At 42.1% G+C, this 23,946-nt stretch overlaps 1 long non-coding RNA gene across 1 annotated transcript; it reads left to right on the top strand.

Annotated features, from left to right (window-relative positions):
* The first annotated feature begins 256 nt into the window (after positions 1 to 256).
* On the top strand, positions 257 to 721 carry LOC311016079. The gene is made up of 3 exons (XR_014597442.1): positions 257 to 362; positions 449 to 560; positions 656 to 721. It is a non-coding gene; the product is annotated as an uncharacterized lncRNA (long non-coding RNA).
* Positions 722 to 23,946: the final 23,225 nt, after the last annotated feature.

The following is a 23,946-nucleotide window of genomic DNA, read 5'->3' as shown; positions in this document are numbered from 1 at the left end:
ATAGTATATATAGGTCCAACTCCCATTCACCTGTTCTCTCTACATAATGGCTTGTCCTTTTTTGGAGGATGTACTGGATGAGGAAGCCCTAATCCTCAGACGAGCATTTAGACATGAAAGAGTCTTCCGGGACAGGTCAGACCCATTGGCCTTTGGAGATGACTATCTCATTGAGAGATACAGATTCTACATGCAACCATTAGTTTTTAACAGTCACAATTGAATACTCAGTATGTTTTGTTACAGCTTTACCCAACATCATTGGTGCAGTGGATTGCACACACATTAGGATCAAACGCCCCTCAGGAGAACATGAGAGAGATTACATCAACAGGAAATCCTTCCACAGCATCAATGTTCAGGTAAGAGTGATTTGTGGTTCCTATGACCCACATACATTTATCCTGTGCATTAAATGACCTTAATAGGTTACAACTTAACATTTCAGATGATCTGTGACACCGACTGCCTTGTCAGCAATTTAGAGGCCAAGTGGCCTGGCTCAGTGCATGACTCCAGAATATTTCGGTCCAGTCCAATTTACGAGAGACTTTCATAAGGTAAGCCATACATTTTATTTGTACTGTAGCACCTTGGACATCATGAGTGTTTAACTCTGCTGTGTAGTTTTCTAAATTATATCTTGCATTATCAGGTGAATTCTCTGGTGTGCTGCTGGGAGACAAAGGCTATGCCTGTGAGTCATTCCTCCTGACTCCCCAAACCCCACCAAAGCAGGCCTACAACCATGCGCACAGTAGGACAAGGGCTCGAATTGAGATGACCTTTGGCCTTCTGAAATCTCGCTTTCAGTGCCTGCACCACCTGAGGGTTTCCCCGGACAGGGCCTGTGATGTAATTGCTCCCCCCCCCCGAGTAGCTGTTGATGTTGTCTGGGAAAATGCTCCCATCTTCCCAGACCACATTGATGGCAGACTCGTCAGGGAGCAATATATTACAAGTTTTTTCACTTGATTTGAAGTCAAGTGATTTTTGGATTTAGCCCATCCTTAGTTAAATAAAATATCTTAAAAGTCACTGTGTGTGCATTTCATTTGGCTTTGGTGGTTATTTTAAATTCTACTTCACATTAATGAAAAAGGGAGGACACCACAATGTTTCCTAATTGATTTTTTATTATTTCCAGGTCCAGTTTCCTCATTGTTCTGCGTTTTATCTCGAGATCCAGCTCCATTTCTTGGAGCTTTCTCTTCTTTAATTTAATTTTAATGTCTGCCAGCTCTATTTGTTTCTCCAGGTGCTTTGCATACAGTCTCCTGACAGTTTGTGAAGTCTGTAAAAGAAATGTCAATTAGCACAGGATTTGTGCACAATATAGATTTACTTTAGCCAATACTCACAATGTTACGAGGCTGCTTAGGAGACTGTGCAGCATCTGGGTCCTGTTACACATATTTTCTATTAGCACCACATCACTGACTTCATACTTTATGGACTAAATAAGCAGGATATGTCCATACAATTGACATACCTCAAGCCTTCTGGAGTCTAGTGACACAGTCTCCTCATCTGCAGAAGTGTATTCTGTAGCTGCAGATGTGCCTTCCCCCTGCCATATACATACATGTATTGAGAGAACTTGAATTAAGATTTCACAGGACACCACACTTTCCCGATTTCAATACAATGTACTAACCGGATCATCTTCTGGTGGCTCCAAAAGTGTGACTGTGTTTCCAGACACTGTAAGGAAATTCAAAATCAGTATAATATAGTTATTTGATTGTGTTCCGTATGCAGTAGTACTTTTATGTACCTTGAATGAAGCGGACAGTTGGATCCCCTCCAACACTGGCCTCCCTTTATTCAAATGGAGTGCCAGCTCCTCTGCTGGCGTCATATCCTGGCTTGGTGGGCCGCCCCCCGTGCCAGTTCTATGGGCTTTTTTTAAACTGCTACAATCATAAAGACATTCAACATGTCAGCAGACTCCTAATCTATTCACCTCATTTGTACACTGTCATCTAAGTCACTTACCAGCCTGCAAAATGTTTTTGTATTTAATCTTAACTTGCTGCCAGGTCCTTTTATGGCCAGACACGTTTGTTCTTTATGAAGGAGAGATAGATAAAATAAATAAATAAAAACGTAACTTGAGAAAAATAGATTAAGTGACACATTGTAGATAATTGTTTGCACTTCATCATACTCTACATTTCCTGAGTAACATGCACCTCTACTTTAAAGCAAAGTGTACAACAGTTAATTAGTGGACTTTAAAAGTATCTCCTTTAATTGTAGCCTAATTATAACAGTTCTGTACATTAATTGTACAATTTTGAACTACTTACGCATTAAGCCGGTCTGCTATCATCTGCCAGGCTTTCTCTCTCTCTCTTTAATTTTGGCACTGGTATTGCCTTTTCTTTTGATAATATCCTTCACCTCTTCGTATGACTCCATCAAGAGCTGTTGTTCAGCGGCCGTGAAAAATAAAGCGTGGCTTTGATCCATGTTCCCATCGATGATTCTGTGAGTGATCACGAGGTCTATTTAAGTATGCCGTGAACATGCACTTATCCCAACTATCTACACCTGGCTTGAGATAGCCGCGCCTTTTCATCCTGGCTCGGCAAACGAGCAACCAATTAAGCCAGGATGCGGCGAGCAGACTAGGTCAGAAGAAACTTCAGAGAACCAAGGTGAGCCAAAATATACTATCTTGTTTCAGCATGCTCGAGCCTAGCTGAGGACTTTTATGGTGAAAGTTGGACTAAGCATTTGTTTCTTGTTATGTTTTGTTTGTTTTCTTGTTTGACTTACACAGCTTGGACGAGAGCCGAAGTGTGCCATTGGCTTGAAAAAGAGGGTTTTGCCGAGAGTTCCATTATTGTTACAATACGTAACATTTTGAGTACTTGTTACATAACACTGAAAAGTATTTCAACATTATTTAAATCAATGTGAAAACTTTCTTGGGTTCCCTCACTTTCTCATGATTCTGTTCCACTGTCACAATTATTATGTACAGTATGTACTCTGATTCCTTTCATTGAAGCATGCATTATTTTATGGTTTGTAGATAGCTTACAATAAGGCGCAGTAAGTGCACTTTGGATTGATGGAACTAATAATTTTTTGTCTCCCCTTTCTGCCATGTCACCATTGCTGGAGATTACACAGATTCACCTACTGAGGACAGCATGATGTGTCTGGCCTGTCATGTTGCTGATTCCACTGGACCTATGCTGACTTTTGACCTGTTCTCCCCTGGGACCTACACATCCTCTGCTGTTCTGTTGGACTATCTTTAAATGTTTTCTCATTAAAATGTTTTGAATGTTTGTTCAATGTCAACATAATAAATGACCACAATATAATATGAACTAAACTGATCTTTCGAATACAATATGGTTCTTTGCAGAACCCTCAGAAGACAAGACGGTTATTGGTGAAAACCTTTAAAAAGGGATGTTTTTAGGACCCACTGTGTCAGGTCTAGATGAAACCCTTGAAAAACTAAAGGGTTCTTAGTGGAACTCCCTGTGTGGGTTCTAGACGTAACCCTTGAAAAATGAAAGGGTTCGTAGTGGAACTCCCTGTGCCGGTTCTAGATGAAACCCTTGAAATATGAAAGGGTTCTTAGTGGAACTCCCTGCGTGGGTTCTTTGTAGAACATCTAATCAGAATCAGAATCCGAATTCCTTTATTGTCCCTCAACGGGGAAATTTGTTTGCCACAGCAGCCAAAGGACAGTATGTTACAAGAAACACAATAGTAATAATAACAATAGCAAAAATTAACAATATAAATTGAAAAATGTAAAAAATAGAATAGAAATAGAGTAGACTTGTTATATACATATAAACATGATATTGTACAAAAATTACCAGCAGTGAATTTTGTTTTTATTTACAATTTACGATAAAGTATAGAGTGCAGAATGAGGTCTATTGGGAGCATAAACATGATGGGGTTCTGGGTGGAACTCCCTGTATGGGTTCTTTGTAGAACCTCTCATGGAGGGTTCTGGATGGAACCTTACACACAGTTGTAGGTATAACCCTTTATGTTGGGCAGTGGAAGTAACCCTTTACTTCCACTGCGCCAAGCTGAATTTGTGACGCCTCCCCCTGCTGCGCCGCTACACACCCATCTCGGCGCATGTGATCTACCAAACTGCCAAACTGACCGTGCGCAAGGCTACGCTGGTCGAAACTTGCATTGCACTCTGCCACCCTGCACCACCCTGCGCTGCGCCAGTTGACTGGACAATATTATTGATATTGAGCAAATAGCTATAAGAAAACAGAATCAACAATTCCTTAAATATAAAAAAATGTAAATATGTTTAATTACAAAAGCAGAGAATGATAAAAACACGCACAAGCCATGAATAGGGAGACAGGCAGTAAAATAGAAAGCCGAGGGTACCGGCTGCACTAAAACAAGCAGCGGTAGGCAATTTAATATATAACAAATACATAAAATTAAACCTAGGCAAAACAGCAATGGCAGACTCCTGCAAACACATTCATAAAATTAGTAATGGTATTAAACCATAAAATCCCAGCAATAAACTGTACCAGCAGTAAATGTAGCATACCTGTAGCATAGCACACACACGTAGCCTACACATACCCGTTGCCTTCAGACACGGCGTGAATCTAAAAGAGGAGCACATTAACATTACACTAAAAGTATCTGGATGCATGAAGCAAGGAGATCGTAAGATATGTTTAAGAAAAATACCGTTATCGCTGTTCATCGTGCATACCCGCACCATAGCCCAAACACAGGAGAGAGGATACCTGGCGACTGTTAGCAGACACAATGTAAAGTTTAGAACAGTTTAACATCCAACAAACGTCAGCTCACCCACCTCGCCAGTCTGTCAGAAAGAAATTAGCATCACAACTTATTTTACCAATATTCGATTGTGCCGATGTTATTTATCAGTGTGCCTCCAAAACTACTCCACTTTCTCTCAATTATAGTTTACAATAGATTGGCTTGCTTTGTTCTGGGATGTTCTTTCTCAACATTAATGCACAATGTAGGAATCTTTAAATTGGCCAACATTGGCTGCAATTTATCTTTAAATGTATTTATTTCAACTACCATCTCTATTTAAAATGGTTAAAGGTACCTTTGTCTTCCACTTACCAACTAAGACACTCCTTACAATTATTTTTTTCTGTTCCTATGGTCTCCAAGTGCAAGAAAGCATTTATGTTCAAAGCTCCATCTGACTGGAATAATTTACCTGTCAACATTAGATCGGTTTCATTGATTGATTGATTGAAAGCTTTATTCCAGACTCACCCACTGGGAGGTCCATAATACAAACGACACATACAAAAAAACAAACAAAAACAAACAGATATTATATAATTTCAGAAGCAGCAATTCTGCATATCATTTTGTACATCAAATTACGCAGAACAGCAGAACAGGTGGGAACACCAACATTAAACATTTGACTAGCACTAGAGCATCAAGGTGCTCTAATCAGCAGCCTCATACTGTCATTATAGGCCACAGTGAGTCGTCTCAGGCTACTCACTCTATATCTGGACCAGAGGTGTGCAGTATAGAGGAGAGTACAGAATGTTTTGAATAGAGCAACTTTAACAGGAACAGAGCACATACTGAATTTACGGCACAGCATGTTCGCGTGAGTGTACAATTTACGACACTGTCTATACATGTCTTTATCGTCCAAGGTATTTAACCTCATTACATTCACTGAGGGCAGAGCCAGATAAATAAAAAGCTGGAAACCTCGACTGGTGATCTCATCTCTATACCTGTTCAAAAATACACTTTCATTGTACGATAGGAACAGCTGTACATGTATTGAATCTCATATTATGATAAAATGTCTTAATTTTGTCAGTTATCACCAATACTATCACTTCCCCATGTATTTTCTTCTTCCCTATAGAAATTGTATGCAAGATTAATGTTTAATGTCAATTGATAACATTTTTATGTAAAAGAATAATTTAAAAAAATCCACAGAGCATTTAGAAGGGTGCAGAATCAAAAGTATCACTTCTTGTGAAAAAATGTTTTTGATTGTCAATAAATCATTATGTAAGTGCGTGTGTATGTGTTGTTTGTGTGATGCTTTTTTGCTTTGTTTGTTTTATTTTTTGTAATTAAGAAATATGTTCTTTATATGTTGTTATTGTACTTTATGTTGTTAAGGACCCTCTTGAAAACGAGATTGGTTCATCTCAAGGGGTTATTCCTCATAAAGAAATTTAGCAACATAAACCAAGACATTGACAGATGAAATCAATCAGATGACCCATATAATCATGAATATAACATTTACAGTAATGCAGTGATATTTTCCATTGCATTTGTCAAATGGTCGCCGATCTACACAACATCACGGTAACAACACACGGGCCAACGTGCATCTTTTGTAGTTCATCTTCGGTAGATTGTAGTTTCAGCACTGCAGAAAAAAAGTCTATACATGAAAAGTCCAGGCCCCGGTTTCCCAATAACGTCCACTCTTAGTGCGCTACGAAGACTCTTATGTTATCACTTACCAAAGTTGTTTACCTCTACAGTCGTGATTCCCGAACGGTCTCTTGGGTGTCTTCTTAAGAAACACTCCTTACGTTTTTTGTACACGGCGCTGTCCAGAAGGAAAGTGCTGAAATCGATTGCTCAGAGTTCGATTTTCCATCAGCACTATATTATAAAATGTAGGCTATTGCAGTGTTTGCAAATAAAACATTGGTAGAAATCCTTCTAGGCTTAAACATTTATTTAACCATGGTCGAACATACTACCATAGCCTATACTGATTTAAAAAAAGATATAGAAACAGTGGAGGACATTGAGCCAATTATATCCTTAATTACATGCGTATTTGTTGCCTTTGTAGTCGAAAATTCTGCAATACAGCCTACAGTGGCAGCGACTAGCGTCAGGAGCTGAAACATCACTATGGTAGAGCTAAGAAGGCTCTAAGGGCGCTCCAGACCAACCTTACCAACGTAATGATGTATGAAAGAGATTCGTAGCAAAGAACGTTTCGAGAAACACGCGAAATGTTAAGTAGGAACTCTAAGTAGGGGTTACGTAGCATTAAGAAGGCTTTAAGAAGGCTTCGGGAAACCGGGCCCAGGAGGGTAGGCGGAGGGGGTCTCAGGATATGCAGGGTGGGTGGGAGGGGCCTGGAAGATGGGCTCAGGATACACAGTGTGGGTGGGAGGGGCCTGGAGGGGCTCAGGGGGCCCGGGAGGGAGGATGACCAAGCGGACAGGGCCACTTGGGAGGCCGGGCAGGAGGGTGACCAAGCGGATGGAGCCGATCGGTAGACCGGACAGGAGGGCGACCAAGCGGACGGGGCTGCTCGGGAGGCCAGGCCGGTGGTTGAGACCAGGCCAGACCATCTGTCTAGGATCCTTTCCATAATATTGTCAGAAATTTATAATAACAATGTTCACTGTAATGCTGTGAAACGTAAAGTTAGGCTCCAGTCAATTTTAGCACTGCTATATGTTATAAGAGAGAGATATTCAAAGAAGTCTTATGCACAAAATGATAATTATTTGAACCCGTCTTTGAATACAATAGCGATTCTGCCTCCTCTTCTTAATTAAAATGCTGACTCAATAAGAACTGCTGGCCAGTTGTTTTTGTTTATGATCTGTAGTAAAATCATGAATCAAAATGATTGTGTTGGTGAGGAATGACAATTATATATTCAGATTCACTCTGTTACCTCTTTTTGATATCGCATGATCAGGACTAATATCACATGGGGTTTGTGGGGGACAATTGATGGGATAATATCTAAAATGACCAGTAGTTTTCTAAGTGGAATGACACACTGAAGAAGAAATGTTTTAGGATTTGTTTATATGGCTAATGATGGATGATTCGACCATCAGGCACATGACATAGGCGCATGATCTAATATGAGTCCAGTGGCAAGAGGAAAAGACAATATTTTGCTAATTTAGCGAATTTACAAGCCGTTTTAGAATCCTGCTGCTTAGAGTAAACCCAGTCAGTGACTTCAAAGTCATATGTTTAGATTGGCTGGATATGTTTATAACTTTATCAGCCTAATACACAATACACCTGATAAAATATGAACTTTGAGTCAAAATCACTTTTTGTCAAGGTTGTCCAGCAGTGATAGACTTTTGTGGTGGATGGTGATACAGATTTCCTCCATCATTCCATCAACTACCTTGAAGAGGTTTGCATCGTGATATTTGTTCATATCCAAAAACCGACATCCAAGTCCTTCATAACAATGAAAAGGAGGTATGTTTCTCCTTAATTTCTTTTACATCTCTACTCCAGCTTTACAGACTGTTGGCTAGCTTGTGTCTAGTCTAGATAACAGGAAGTGAAGGTTACGGGATCAACACCCGATGGAAGGAATTAAGACTTTACTCCTCCCTTTCCGCTTTCTTTGTCTCCGTTCTCAAACTCCCTTCGAACCGGGTAACAACAGCAGCAACCAGAGATAGCAACTTATATTTGATCTGTTTTCTGGCCGTCTTGGCCATCATCAGTCGGAGTTGTTTTGGTACATTTCTTAACTCTGGCAGCGGCATGCGCCAGTGACATTGACTTGACCGATGTAACGATCCGTTCAACTTAACCCGAGCTTCGCTGATAATGGTTTACTATTTTTTTGAGCTATAAACAGCTAGCAAATCGCTGGTGTTTTAAATTAGTCCAGTGAGCTCATCCAGCGACAGGCTTCACGGCTGGGTCACCGATGATCAAATTATGATTTTTGTTCTTGTCACACAGCCGACATACGTATATAAGGTTTTATGTTTTCTTTTGCAAGGAATCAATCATGTAAATGACAGGGCTCGACTTTCCATCAAAACAACTTTCCTCCCGACACTCTTTTGCTGCCTCACCACAGCAGCTTCCGAAGCACCGCCTAAGACCATTGTGATTAGAAAGAAATAAGCCAGAGCATTTTTTTTTCGATCCCGGAGATGCGATATACTGTAGCCAGACCCTTCTACTTCTACTATCGGCTAGCAAAGCGAGACTAGTTTGTGTCCAACACACAGAGCTGACGTAAACAGGAAAACGGGCGTGAGTAAAAACACCAAATTATACGCATATTGGGAATGTGCTGTATACATGTCCAAAAAATGCTCCTAAAACCAAAATATCACGTCTTCATCTGAAAATACTCCATTCAAAATAAGCCCTTCATAATATCTAAACACAATTTAATGTTTACATGGTACATAGATATTATTCAGATATGGTATATGGTATATTTTATATTCAGAATAATAGTGGAGTTTGGCAAGTCATGTAAACATAGTCACTGTCTTTTCAACTGAAAATTAAAGTCCCAGTCGGCAAGTCCGGCGGATGGAGGGCACTCTGTCAGATTTTGAATATTTACAACTCTCATGCTCCTCCCCCATGACCACCGAGCTCCTTCCCCTCGACTTCGTGCCCTTTGAAATCCCTTAGATCACGCCACCTTTGAAACGCGGGTCCGATGTTGACTCGTTTTATCACGGGCACCGTCGCAATCTTTTTTTCCTTCTTTTCCACCAGTGTTTTCTTTTCCTTGGTTGTTTTGGACCTCCTCGTTTCAGTTTTTAACTAAGGAATTGGAAGCTTGTTGCTACTTCCCTCCGCCTCCCTCCTATGATAGTGGAACGAGCCCGAGGGGGGAGGGGCTCTGTGTGTGCACGAACACAGCCCTGCGTGCTGAGAGGACAGGATGATCCGGCCGCGGTCGATTTTTGCAAAACAAACAACAGGCCATGTAGAGGCGCGTTTTTTTTTTCTAACACCGGATGATTTATGTTGTTCTATCGGAGCATAGTGTTGGTTTCAGTGAATATGATCAAAAAAAAATTGCCGACTGGGACTTTAATTTTTTTGGGACTTTTTTAAGATATTTTTGATTAGGACTGCAGTGCCACTTCAAATTATTGGTTTCTGCATTTGGAAGTTGGCTATTCCCTGCCTGCCTGGCCTGTGTGCACACCCAATCCAACATGCATACACACACACACACAGACACCCACACGTATGTTGGTGTGTACACTTAACTCCTTCCAGACACAGGTCGAGAAGACCTGGAGTGAGGTGGAGGAGGCATGGAGAAGGAATGGAGTGGGGGATGGGGTCAAGGTGTGAAAGAGCTTCCAGATGTTAAGACTGTTTCTTTTTCAAATGAAAGTTCCTCCTCACTTCCTTTTTTGACTGGGAACATGTGTGTGGTTTCGCAAGTACGAATCTTAACACTGCCTTTGACATTTGCCACATTGTGATCATTTACCACAATGCCACACAGACATACAGCATATTCACATTTTTTCCGGAAAATATGATGAGTCATCTTACTGCATACAGTAGGCAGGCTGCTCTCATTCAGCTTTCGTACTAAAAACTACGAAAAGTAAAGCACGATATTTTCGTATGCTTTCCTACGTATGCCACAGAGCCGTGGTCACGTGACCGATGCGCTTTATGCTGGTTATTAGAGAGCATCAGAATGTCGTCTAACGGTCTTAAAATGCTGCATTTTCCACTATGAATGAAACCAAAGGCGGAAGTACGTCAGCGACAGCAGAGTCCATAGTAACCACCATAGCAAAGATAGAAACCTGAAAGATCTTCATAATAACTAACAAACGAAAGATCATATACATTCACTGAAGGAATAATATGAGAACAAAATGCAGATTTTTTACAAGGAATGTCATCAAAACGTACTTTAACGCCGAAACGGCCTTAAAATGCTGCATTATGCTGCATTTTCCACTATAAATGAAAGGAATGGAAGCCATTTTTCACTGCAGGGAATTGCGCATGCGCACTGGTGTCATTGGGTATTCGTAGGATAATAGTCGAAAGATTTAGGCACCTTCATGAGAATACGTTGCAGTAGGCCATACACGGTGGATAAACACGGATGTAAGTATGTTATGTATTGTTCTCTTATACAACATAAAACCAGGGGAGCTACAGTATATGAGAATGAAAATAACTTGATTTTATATGACAATGCTGCCATTATCAAAGCTTTTGCAACTCAATGCTACACTATACTTAATATAAGACGATGCTAGGAAAATGTTTAGTGTAACTGAACCCCCAAACTACTTTGTTTAGCTCAAAACTAATGTATCAGGTATTAATGTCTACATATTGTGTTATTTATATACATAGTGTGCTTTGCTGGTTGATTCTGACCTGAGAGTTTGTTCTGCTGCATCTCCTGCTGCTGGTCCGCTTGCTGACTCCATGTTGATAAATTGGGACGTGAAGGTCAGTATCCATCAGTTGGAGTATTTCTCTTCAAATGATGCGTCTGAATGATGAGCGCTAGATTGGGACACAGCTCTTACAATCAGAGCTAAGGCCCATCAGCAAGTTATAGAATCTAGTGAATTAGTGTTATTGACTAATTATCTGGTGATAGGAACATGCTTTGGTCACCTGATTCCAGATCAGCTCATAGCAAACTTTAATTTTAATTGCCAGGTTTCAACCAGTAGCGGGCAGTAAATATGTATATTTATATCTTTGCACTGAAATGTCAAGTTTTGGATCTGAATCAATCAACAGCACTACTAAATACCATAGCAGTGTTTCCCCTAGAATTTTTTTCAGGCCCGGTGGTACCCACCGCAAAAACCCTAAACAGACGAGACGTGTGGGATGGTGTATTGATGCAGTTGGATTAAGTCAGGTGGCACAGCAAGCAGTCTGCAATTCTGCAATTATTATATTTGCATTCAACATTTTTGTTCAACCAGAGTGTATTCAAGATCACAAGGAGAGAGTGACTTATTAAGGTGCCGGTTGATGGAAATGATGCAGAATTATGGGCCGGAAAAATATGTCTGGAAAATGAGGAGCATCACATTAATAGCTACAGATACTGTAAAACACTACAACGACATATGAGTGCATATATTGTCTTATTTTATCAAGTAAAATATAAGTTATAGGTTTACTCAACAGCCTAATAGTTCATAGAAATTCAGGTAGAAATAGGTTAACTCAGAGTTCCACAGCTTATCAAAAAACAATCCTTATTTTATTAACATAGGCTGCCTAAGGGCGCGATCAGTAGCGTGCCTCGGCTCCAGCCCAAACGGGCTTTGGCCCGTTAGCCGGTTGTACATGTCATCACGTCCTAATACTTCACACGCATGGCTTGATGTTGTTTTTAAGGAGCGCCGTCTCTGCATTTATTTCTCGACCTGCATCAGCGAATGTGCGCACGAGCGGATCTGTGCGAGCAGGCAGCGCGAGGAAAGCGGATTTTGGACGGAGACACACAGCGGCATTTTTCTTATAAATGCACCGGTCCGGGTCCGGTACCGGTCCGGGTCCGGTCCGGGTCCGCTCACACCACGAGTCTGAAGAGTGCAACAGCTTATCAAAATACAATGTAAACTTTCCGTGTTTTCAAAGTAGAAAGCGACATCGTGGTGGTTTAACGAGGCAGAGCATCAGAACAACATCAAGCGCGTAAAGTACACGAAGAAGAACGTAGCGTCTACTGTGCTGCGCGGAGGCGCTCCTAATGTAAATGATTATTGATTTATGAATGAATTGATAGGTGGCTTATTTTTGGTATATTGATTTTTTTTTTGGCCTGGCGGCCTGTACAATGGTAGGGGAAACACTGCATAGGCTTGTACTACGAAGCAGGATTTGGGGTTAGCAAGGTAACTAACTCAGTCCTACAACAGTGCTTCACTTATTACCGGGGTACATCGCCATGGTAACTTATGCAGCGGAGCTAACCTGCTCCGGAGCAGGTTATGTTGCATATAAGAGATCAACGTGTATAAAAATACCGCCTACTGACTAATCAGTTCTCAGAAGATCCCATGGAGCTCGGTGCATGAATCGTGAGAGGGTCTCTTAGGAGAACAAGACTGTTCAGAGACCGGCAAAACCCTTTGTCTTTCCCTGAAGATTTGTTATATGAGAGATACAGATTCTCAACAGAGGGAATTACTTACAGTGCTGCATGCATTGCACTGCGTTACTTTGCCTCGGGTACTTGTATGCTGTAAATTGTGTTTTTATATTTATTTTTTATTTGCTCCCAAGTCCGTTTAACACCGCCGGGATTGCAGCTGAAACAGAGAGGCTGATATTGTCATACACCAGTGTTGGGGTTGTAGCAGGAGCAGATTTGGTTATCAACAGTTAATTATCAATATCCATATGAGTATCGGTATTAATAATTATATTTAATATATTATCATGATATAATCATGAATAAACGGGGCACCACCCTGGGATCAGGGAAAAGATAACCTAAAACTGTATTCAGTCTCAATATAAAGGTTTTATACTCACATGCCAATCATCGTGATCATTGGCATGGAAGCATAAAAACAATCTAACAAGAAGGGCGTGAAATTCAAGCACTAGCCTTCACAACCTGCTGTTATCCAGTGACATATACACAACAAGCACAAGAGACCGCTAGTTATAACATAATAAGATTTATTAAAATCAGTAATAATGACCACAATCAATAACACTGCAATTAACAAAGCCTTATTACCTAACTACCTAACACACAAAGCTAAGCTTAAACAAAGGGAGAGACACACGTGGAGTGTGTGTGTGCGTATGTGTGTGCGTGTGTGTGCATGTGCGTGTGCGTGTGTGTGCATGTGCGTGTGTGTGCGTGCGTGTCGAGAGAGAGAGAGAGAGGGAGAGATGGCTATGGGCGGCCACCAGATGGAACTATTCCTCGCAGCGTTCAGGGGCGGAGCCACTGATGTCCGATGGAGTAGCGAGAGAGAGAGAGAGAGAGAGAGAGATAGCCGTATGTAGCCACCAGATGTAGCTATGTCCCTAGCGTCCGCCGGGAACAGCTGGCTTAGGACACGTGTGTGCGGCGTGTATGTGTGTGTGTGTGTTAGCGGGACACAAACAAAGAGAAAGAGAATGCGCGAGCGATATTCTGAGGCCCAGAAGCCGTGCCGCTATCACATGGGCTCGCGTGAATGAACTGGCGTTTATTCCGCGAGACCGGTCTTTTAACTGATAGTAGAGGCTTTCTGAGCTCACGAATATGGCGGAGGTTAGTCGAAAACACTGTTACAGAAATCAACCCAGCTGCGTGGGTACACGATCAGCATTCACATACAGCAGCACATGAACAAACGGACTCGGCGGTCCGCGATCAGAACTTAAAACACATTAACAAGAATTAGAAGCATTTCCTACACTATCGAATCTCTGCTTCTGCCCAGACAAATAGCCTCTTACTTTTGTCGATGTGAGATGCGTCGATGTGAGGGTTTCGTCCCGTGCGGGGATGGCGTTCCTTGACGCCGGCAACGGAGGGTAGTTCTCGTGGGCGCTCGTTCAGCGCCGGATCCAATTGGTTGAAGAAAACCGTTAGTAATTCTTCCTTCTGCAGGGAACTGATGAACACTCGCGGGGCTCGGCGATTTAGTCAGCTGATTTCAGACAAAGACGGGTCGAGTTATCCGTTCTGCTGGCAGCTGGGACGAAGAAAGTTTTTCTTCTTACCGCGGGGAACGGGAGAGTCGCGCTGTCGCGGTGGTCTCCCCGGGATCCAAAATGATAAACAAAAGAAAAATAAAATGAGTAGAGAAAAAGAGGGGTAAAACAGTCTGTTGCTCGTCCAGCGAGTTTGGGGAAAGACTGCGGCCTAGGACAAAGGGAAACGCTGCAGACGTAATCTTCACCTCCTGGCGTAACGCGAGTTACTTTGGAGAGAGAACGTTTTTCTGGTGGCCGCGGGATTTATAGCTCACGGCTGGTCCGGGGGACCCCCTGGAGTCCCATGCAGTTGCCAGCCAATGGGGCACCAGTTGTGACGTCAGATCTCGCGACCAGGTGGAGGTGACACTAAAATGGTGGTTTGTAGTTTTTTATCTCCCTTGTCCCATTGTCTGGCCGCATTGTGTAGGCTTTGTAGGCCGCATTGTGTAGTCCTAACGGTTAGGTCCCAACACCAGGCAATAAGAATACATACACACACATAGGCCGCCAGGCGGACTTAAACCCAGGGCCGCTGCAGAGGACTTTACCCTTTATGATGGGGGAGTGATATTATAAGACTATTGTATTATGTATGTATGTATGTTCTGAGGACTTCAACAAAGAGCCGGTCCGTGTGGCCTCCAGGTAATTGCTCCCATATTTGCCAGGTTTGTGGTCTGGGTTAATGGTTGTATCCGTGTGTGTGTGTGTGTGTGTGTGGGGGTGGGGGGGGGGGGGGGGGGGGGGGGGGCATCACTCTTCTTGAATGAGTGGCGAAAATGAAGAGAGGAAGACGGAAAAATGTCCTATTCTCATACTACATATTCATGGTACTGTATGTGTTTTTACATGCATATACTTTGACTTGTGTATTTAAAACATACTGTATGTGTGTCTGATTGAGTGGTGGAGATTGGACCTACACATCTTGCATGGTCATCACATATTACACTAAATAGCATAATTTATTTTCATGTTTCATTATGCTTTCTTACTGTGAAATAAATATTATAATATTATACAAAAAGATAAGGGAATGACTCACTCTTTAGCCTACCTGTTCATTACTCAATTCCACACACAGTACACAACACCAACAATGTACACAAGCTTAGAAAGGGACTCACAAGAAGTATATGGTTCAAACTAAGTATTTTAACTGTAAAAGATTTAAGAGCATCCTCATACAGGACCCTTTCAAGTAAGTCATTCAAATATATTAGCTTGCACTGCCACCTGCTGGAACATAGTGTAAAGTGTCTATATATAAATAAAGACATAATTGCACCTTGAAAATGATTATTGAAAAATGATCTGCTACTTATCTACTGTGTCCATTCTTGTGTTTATCATGGCCTAGGATATTTAGAAGTTTAGAAGTTATGTGATGTTGTTTTGGGAAAGTGAAGATGATTTTCCCATACTCGCGTAGCCTGACAGATACTACTGCGGTTACAGAAGTTTCTCACTGCGGACATTTTTGACAATAGGCTAAGCAGGCTGTTTGTATGCATGTGCAAATAAAAACAATTTAATTTAAATAAAATTAAACTATTAGCCAAAGTTTAAATGTCTTTTTTGTAGTTGGAGACAGTGGGCTCTGGATTTATGATAGGATTTCTATGCTCGGGGTGATACTAAATCAAGTGACTCAGATCAGTTTGGTGATTGACTCAGAGATCTGTGAGTCAGCACACTGGTACTGCACATTGAACAAATAGTAGCAGCTAAATGGGACAGCTAATACTGAAAAATATCTATCAGATCTTGCGGCTGGATAATGACTCTTCACTGTAAAAAAAAAATCCTAATTTTACGGTATATGACTCTAATTTTTTACAGTAGTTTTTCTGTTCTTTGAAAATAGTGTACAAATCTGTACAATTACAGACTTTATCAGTAAATGAACAATCTGCCTGTTATTTTAAGTATTATGACAAATTACATTTATTTCTCATTTTTTTTTACAGAAAAGTACTATATTAATTATACATGATCTTTCCGTTTTCTTAAATTAAATACAAATTATTGTAAAATGACAGTAATTCTCTATAATTAAATATGTAACTTGTAATAAAAAGGTTTATGTCCATAAAAACAATCTTAACACTTTTCTCTGTAATTTTACAGTAAATCTTATTATTTTCACATTTGCATGTAATTATACATTCAACCTGCAATTAAATATGTAGCTTGTTATATGAAGGTTTATTTCCATACTAACAATTTAATGTTTTTCTCTTATTTTAAGGTAAATCTTATTAGTTTTAGATTTATGTGTACTTTTACATTCAAACTCTGTAATTAAATATGTAGCTCATTATATTAAGATTTATGTCCATACTAACGTTTTTCTCTGTAAGGTTAAGGTAAATCTTAGTAGTTCACTAGTACTATGTGGTATGTATGAAAGTACTTGTATAGACTTTGGATTAGACTAGATAGTATTAGACTAGTGAGTACTTTAATATTCAAACTGTAATTCTGGATATAATGGCAATGATTCTAACAAAAATACGTACAGGTCAGGCTGTCTGTGCAGACAGAGAGAGAGAGAGGAGAGAGAGAGAGAGAGAGAGAGAGAGAGAGAGAGAGATACTTATGTAATTAAATATATACCCGCCTACAAATAAAAATAACATTTATTTTCTTTATCATCTTTTCTTGATAAAGAAAAAGATACCACGCTATTGGCACGCTATTGGCTGATACAATTGCTATTGGCTGTCTTGCCATGTTGCTTTGAATATGATTGGTTGATGTGGCTGTCATCACGAAAACTGGCCAATGACAACTGTGCGCGCCTTCTTTTTGAAAATACGTCAGTTTGAATGGGTACGCGCTGGCAGTCGTGCACTAGTGGACTACCTGACCACTAACGTATTACCTGGATTATTACCTGGACTATTTTACATCTGCTCGCCATGATTTCATTTTGAGCGAATCTGAGTTGTGGGATTTCCACGGAGAACAGAAACGTGGAGTATGGACACAGTTGAAGGGTCAGGCGGATCTGTTTGGTCAGCTATTACTTGGACTTCACTACATAACTGCTGTATCAGGTAAGAATTAATTTCCCTTCCCTTTGTAAAATCATAACCTAACGCAGTGTTTGTGTTCATTCCCTTAATTTACAGTGATGGTCTTGTCAAACTGTTAGCTAACCGTTAACTAACGTTATCGTATAGTCGTAGGTGATTAAAGGAAAAGTTCGGAATTTTGGACATAGGACCTCATTTCCAACTTACCCGAGGTGATATAGGTTGGTGGAGACCGTTTTCAGCACAATTGGTCCAGTCCTTATAGTTGCACAAGTCACTGTTGCTAAACTGGTGTTGAGCTAGCGCACGTCAACGGTAACATCCAGCCTGTCACTAAAAACAGCTTTAACTGCTCCGCAGAACACCCGAGACAAATGTATTATAACGTCGGACTATCGATGTACATGTCAGTGTTGGTAGAATAATTTTAGAAATTAAACCAACCTTGCATTTTCAATGATAAAACATTTTGAGGGACTAGTTTCTCAGCAGCAGCGGAATTTTACTTTGCGTGTTAGTAGTAGTGCGTAAAAACGAAACCTAAGCGCCCTACAGTCGTGACAGCTAGTACTCGTAGCAGCGTTATAAAAATATAGCCTCAATAGCCCGGAGATAATATCAATCCGCCGCTGACGTAGCCTTAGCAACAACAGGGAACAAAGTATAAGCTATTCCAATGCCATGCAAGGTTGGTTTAATTTTTTTAATTATTCTACCAACACTGACATGTACATCGATAGTCTGACGTCATAATACATTTGTCTCTGGTGTTCTGCGGAGCAGTTAAAGCTGTTTTTAGAGACAGGCTGGATGTTACCGTTGACGTGCGCTAGCTCAACACCAGTTTAGCAACAGTGACTTGTGCAACTATAAGGACTGGACCAATTGTGCTGAAAACGGTCTCCACAGACCTATATCACCTCGGGTAAGTTGGAAATGAGGTCCTATGTCCAAAATTCCGAACTTTTCCTTTAACGTTATTTTAGCACATATGGTCAGCACCGAAATGTGTTTCTGAAAACATTTTATGCGAGAAATAAGCTATGCAGTTGCTGAATCCGTCTTTATTTTAGATCGACAACGTTCATTTTTAAATATTTTCGACAGCTTGCGGGAGGCGGCGCCCCGTCTCTCAAAACTCGCCGTGACGCGAAGCCATTGCACAGCAAACAAACAATAGTGTAGTGCTGTGTCCATTTATTCAACTCAAGCATTAATTCAAGAACAGCAATAAGGTTTGTGGCATTCATATAGCACCATACAGCTTCACTTCTACTGGAAACAGAAGCACTGATGTCAACCTGAACACTGAAGTAAACATTCATACTGGGAGCGCTAGCTCCAGCAGCTAGGCAGCTAGCTCTCCTAGCATGAATGTTTACTCCAGTGTTACTGTTGACTTCAGTGATGACGTTTCCAGTAGAAGTGAATATTGATTAAAATTATTCCTGAAGAGGTTTGCTAATATTTTCAATGGATTCTTCTTCAGTGTGACCCTGACTATTATTATTGCAAATATCAAGTAATTTTACTGTATGGTTTCATAATAAATTCAATTCAAAATCACTCCGTGTCAAAGTGCATCAAGGCGAATGAATAATTTCCTGATTTCAGACAGTGATTAAAATAATTCCTTAGGAGGTTTGCTAATATTTTCAATGGATTGTTGTTCAGAGTGACCCCAACTATTATTGTACAAAATATCAAGTTATTTTACTGTATAATTTCTTAATAAATTCAATTCAAAATCACTCCCAGTGTCAAAGTGCATCAAGGCGAATGGATAATTTCCTGATTTCAGAAATTGATTAAAATTATTCCTGAAGAGGTTTGCTAATATTTTCAATGGATTCTTCTTCAGAGTGACCCTGACTATTATTACTGCAAATATCAAGTAATTTTACTGTATGGTTTCATAATAAATTCCATTCATTTCACATTTTGTCTGGAGCAAGGAAGAAGCTCAGGCATTGTGTGAGTAAAGCTAGTGCAACATTAGTCGTGTGCTGATACGTTGTTGTTGAAATCGTCGTGAAACTGCATATGTTAAGTGAGTAATCAACTAAGTTTGAGCCATCTCAGGTGTAGTGAATAGACTTGATTAGAGGGAGGGGTCACACACAGTGCTTAAAGGGCTGCCAGTAGACCTCCTTCAAACCACATTTTGTCTGGAGCAAGGAAGGAAGCTGCTTTGTCTGTTGTTGGTAAGTCAGAAACTAATTGTAGATTTGGGTTCAGGCATTGTGTGAGTAAAGCTAGTGCAACATTAGTCGTGTGCTGATAGCTTGTTGTTGAAATCGTCGTGAAACTGCATATGTTAAGTGAGTAATCAACTAAGTTTGAGCCATCTCAGGTGTAGTGAATAGACTTGATTAGAGGGAGGGGTCACAAACGGTGCTTAAAGGGCTGCCAGTAGACCTCCTTCAAACCACATTTTGTCTGGAGCAAGGAAGGAAGCTGCTTTGTCTGTTGTTGGTAAGTCAGAAACTAATTGTAGATTTGGGTTCAGGCATTGTGTGAGTAAAGCTAGTGCAACATTAGTCGTGTGCTGATAGCTTGTTGTTGAAATCGTCGTGAAACGGCATATGTTAAGTGAGTAATCAACTAAGTTTGAGCCATCTCAGGTGTAGTGAATAGACTTGATTAGAGGGAGGGGTCACACACAGTGCTTAAAGGGCTGCCAGTAGACCTCCTTCAAACCACATTTTGTCTGGAGCAAGGAAGGAAGCTGCTTTGTCTGTTGTTGGTAAGTCAGAAACTAATTGTAGATTTGGGTTCAGGCATTGTGTTAGTAAAGCTAGTGCAACATTAGTCGTGTGCTGATAGCTTGTTGTTGAAATCGTCGTGAAACTGCATATGTTAAGTGAGTAATCAACTAAGTTTGAGCCATCTCAGGTGTAGTGAATAGACTTGATTAGAGGGAGGGGTCACACACAGTACTTACGGTAAACTGAGCACTTAAAAGGCTGTCACTACAGCGTCAGCTGCAGCGTCTGGCCATCTGAACGAAGACAAGGGAGTCTATCTGTGGGAGTCCATCGAGGTAGGCATAACATCTTACCCCCCCTCGCAGCCATGTGTCTTATCCCAGTCAGGACATCACACTGGAGAAGATTTCACCGGAGACCCTTCACTCGAGGCTGTAATCCATCCAATCTCTGCTACCCACCATTCTCCACCGGTAAGGACCTTGAAGTACTAGGGGGGCTGTGGAACTGCCAGTCTGCAGTCAAGAAGGCGGACACCATTTCAGCCTATGCCTCCCTGCAGTCTCTCCACTTCCTGGCCCTCACAGAGACCTGGATCACCCCAGAAAACACTGCCACTCCAGCTGCCCTTTCAACTGCCTACTCGTTTTCACACTCCCCAAGACGAACAGGGCGAGGAGGAGGAACTGGGCTCCTCATCTCACCCAGATGGTCCTACCAGGTCCTTCCTCTAGACCACCTACCCCAATCTACACTTGAATTCCACGCCGTCTCTGTCACCCTTCCTTTCAAACTCAACATCATAGTGATCTATCGCCCACCCGGTCCTCTCTGTGACTTTTTGGATGAGATGGATGCCCTCCTGAGCTGCTCCCCTGATGATGGCACGCCACTCGTCGTCCTCGGTGACTTCAACATCCACTCGGGAAAGCTGCACTCATCTGAATTCATCGACTTCTTTTCCGCATTTGACCTTACGCTCAACCCCCTCTCCACCAACTCACCGCGCCGGGAACCAACTTGACCTTGTCTTCACAAGATCCTGTGGCATCTCGGCACTCTCTGTTACCCCGCTCACCGTGTCCGACCACCACTTTGTGACTTTCTCCCTCCCCATGGAGCCCACCACATCCCTCCCCTCTACGCCTCGAATGGTCACCAGCCGCCGCAACCTGAAATCCCTCACTCCCTCCGCTCTCTCCTCAACTGTTATCTCCTCGCTACCATCCTCTGAACAGTTCTCCCTAATACCTACTGAGGAAGCCTCCTCCATCCTGATGTCCTCACTCTCCTCTTCTTTGGACACTCTCTGTCCCCCTATCTCACGACCTGCGCGATCCTCTCCCGCCCCTCCCTGGCTGTCTGAACCTCTGCGAACCAACAGATCATTGTTGCGAGCGTCAGAGAGAAAATGGAAGAAATCGGGCCAGCACGAGGACCTTGCTCACTACCACCGCCTCCTCTCTGACTTCACCTCAACTGTTTCGGCAGCTAAATCTGCCTTCTACCTGGCAAAGATCAACTCTTCTGCCTCCAACCCCAGGAAACTCTTCTCCGTGTTCTCCTCCCTCCTCACCCCTCCTACCCCTCTGCCCCCTTCTTTCCTTACTGCCGATGACTTTGCTACTTACTTTACCAAGAAAGTAAATGACATCAGCTCCTCATTTACGCCTATTCCCTCCCAGAAGACATCTCCCCCAACCCTCAACTCGGACGGTCTTACCAGCTTTACCCCCCTCACCTCTGAAGATGTTCACGCACTTGTTACATCTAACCGTGCCACCACCTGCTCCCTCGACCCGATCCCCTCCTCTCTTCTCCAAGACATCTCACACGACATCTTGCCATTCCTCACCACCCTGATCAACTCCTCCCTCACCTCAGGTGTCATTCCAGCGGATTTTAAGACAGCTACCGTGAAACCTCTCCTGAAAAAACCCACCCTAGACGCTACTGACATCCAAAGCTACAGACCTGTATCTCTTCTTTCATTCCTCTCTAAAACCTTGGAACGTGCCGCCTACAACCAACTGTCATCCTATCTCTCGCTGAACAACCTCCTAGACCCTAATCAATCAGGATTCAGGACTGCTCACTCCACTGAGACGGCCCTCCTCACAGTGACCGAGTCCCTGCGAGACGCCAGAGCCTCGTCCCACTCCTCCGTTCTCGTTCTCCTCGACCTATCTGCTGCGTTCGACACAGTCAATCACCAAATCCTCCTCTCCACTCTGGCTGAACTTGGCATAACTGACTCTGCTCTCGCCTGGTTTACATCATACCTGACAAATCGCACCTTTCAGGTCACATGGAATGGCTCTATGTCCAAACCCTGTTCTCTGGACACGGGTGTCCCTCAAGGCTCAGTATTAGGACCGCTTCTGTTCTCACTATACACCAGATCACTAGGTTCTGTTATCACATCGCATGGATTCTCCTACCATTGCTACGCAGATGACACCCAGCTGTTCCTCTTTTCCCCCGTCCTCTGACGCCCACATTGCAACTCGCATCTCGGACTTTCTGGCTGACATCTCTGTCTGGACAACTGCACATCACCTCAAGCTTAACCTGAATAAAACCGAACTCCTCTTCATCCCAGGGAAAGACTGCCCTCGCATGGACCTGTCGGTCACTGTCGAGGGCATCACAGTATTGCCGTCGTCAACTGCGAGGAACCTGGGGTGTAATCCTCGATGACCAACTATCCTGCACCCCCAACATCACTGCTGTGGCCCGATCCTGCAGATTTGCCCTCTACACACTGCATGAAAAGTCGGATTTTCGTCCCTGTAAACGCCCGAAAATCTCCCTAATTTTCGGGAGTTAACGACAATTTACAGGCTGCGAACGCCGCGTTCGTCTGTGCCGAAAATTGTCGGAAACGAACCACAGCGAAGGCTCTAATTAGCATATGAATAGCGGCGAAACCCCGCCTGGCCAGAGATGGCTTGAATATCCTCACTCAGGATTGGATGAAACCACTAGTTTTAAACAAGTATAATCGCTCGTGATTGGTTGGCAGATCTGGTCATTATAAATGTAAAGCCAACCCACGTTGGTAGATCTGTCACTATTGGTCAACCTGATGAGTCATTATAAATGTAAACCCCACCCCCGTTGGCAGATGTGTTACTATTGGTCACACTGGGTCTTTTAAACAAGAATAATCACTAGTGATTGGTTAGCAGATCTATCACTATATATATATATATATATATACATATATATATATATACATACACACATATATATATATATATATATATACATATGTTTATATATATATATGTATATTTATACATACACACATTTATTTTTATTTATTTATATATTTATAAATATAAATATGAATGAATTAATTGAGGAAAGGAAAAATTGCCAGGAGGAAGTATTCAAAGAAAGAGCTTTATTGACAACACAACACACAACTGTACAAATTTGCCCACACAACAAACAAATGAACTGGCGACATTCTGTCCGAATTTGGTCAATTTTACAGCCGCCTGCGGTGCGTGGCCCTGTACTTGGGAGTCTTCTCTAATCGCGACTGTAGAGTCGCACAGAGCTCGGTGAGCTCCTGGCTACGAGAGGATGGAGGTCGCACAATCCATCCAGACACCCCGCCAACGACGCCGTCTGCCTCATCAGACATCATGTCTGTGGTGGCGCTCTTCCAACGGTCCGCCTCATCACCAGCAAGCACACTC

This window comes from Eutrigla gurnardus (assembly GCF_963514095.1).
Source record: "Eutrigla gurnardus genome assembly, chromosome: 7".
In the NCBI taxonomy this organism is placed as follows: domain Eukaryota; kingdom Metazoa; phylum Chordata; class Actinopteri; order Perciformes; family Triglidae; genus Eutrigla; species Eutrigla gurnardus.
The sequence above is the reverse complement of the archived record's forward strand: the minus strand, read 5'-3'. Positions and strand labels throughout refer to the sequence as shown.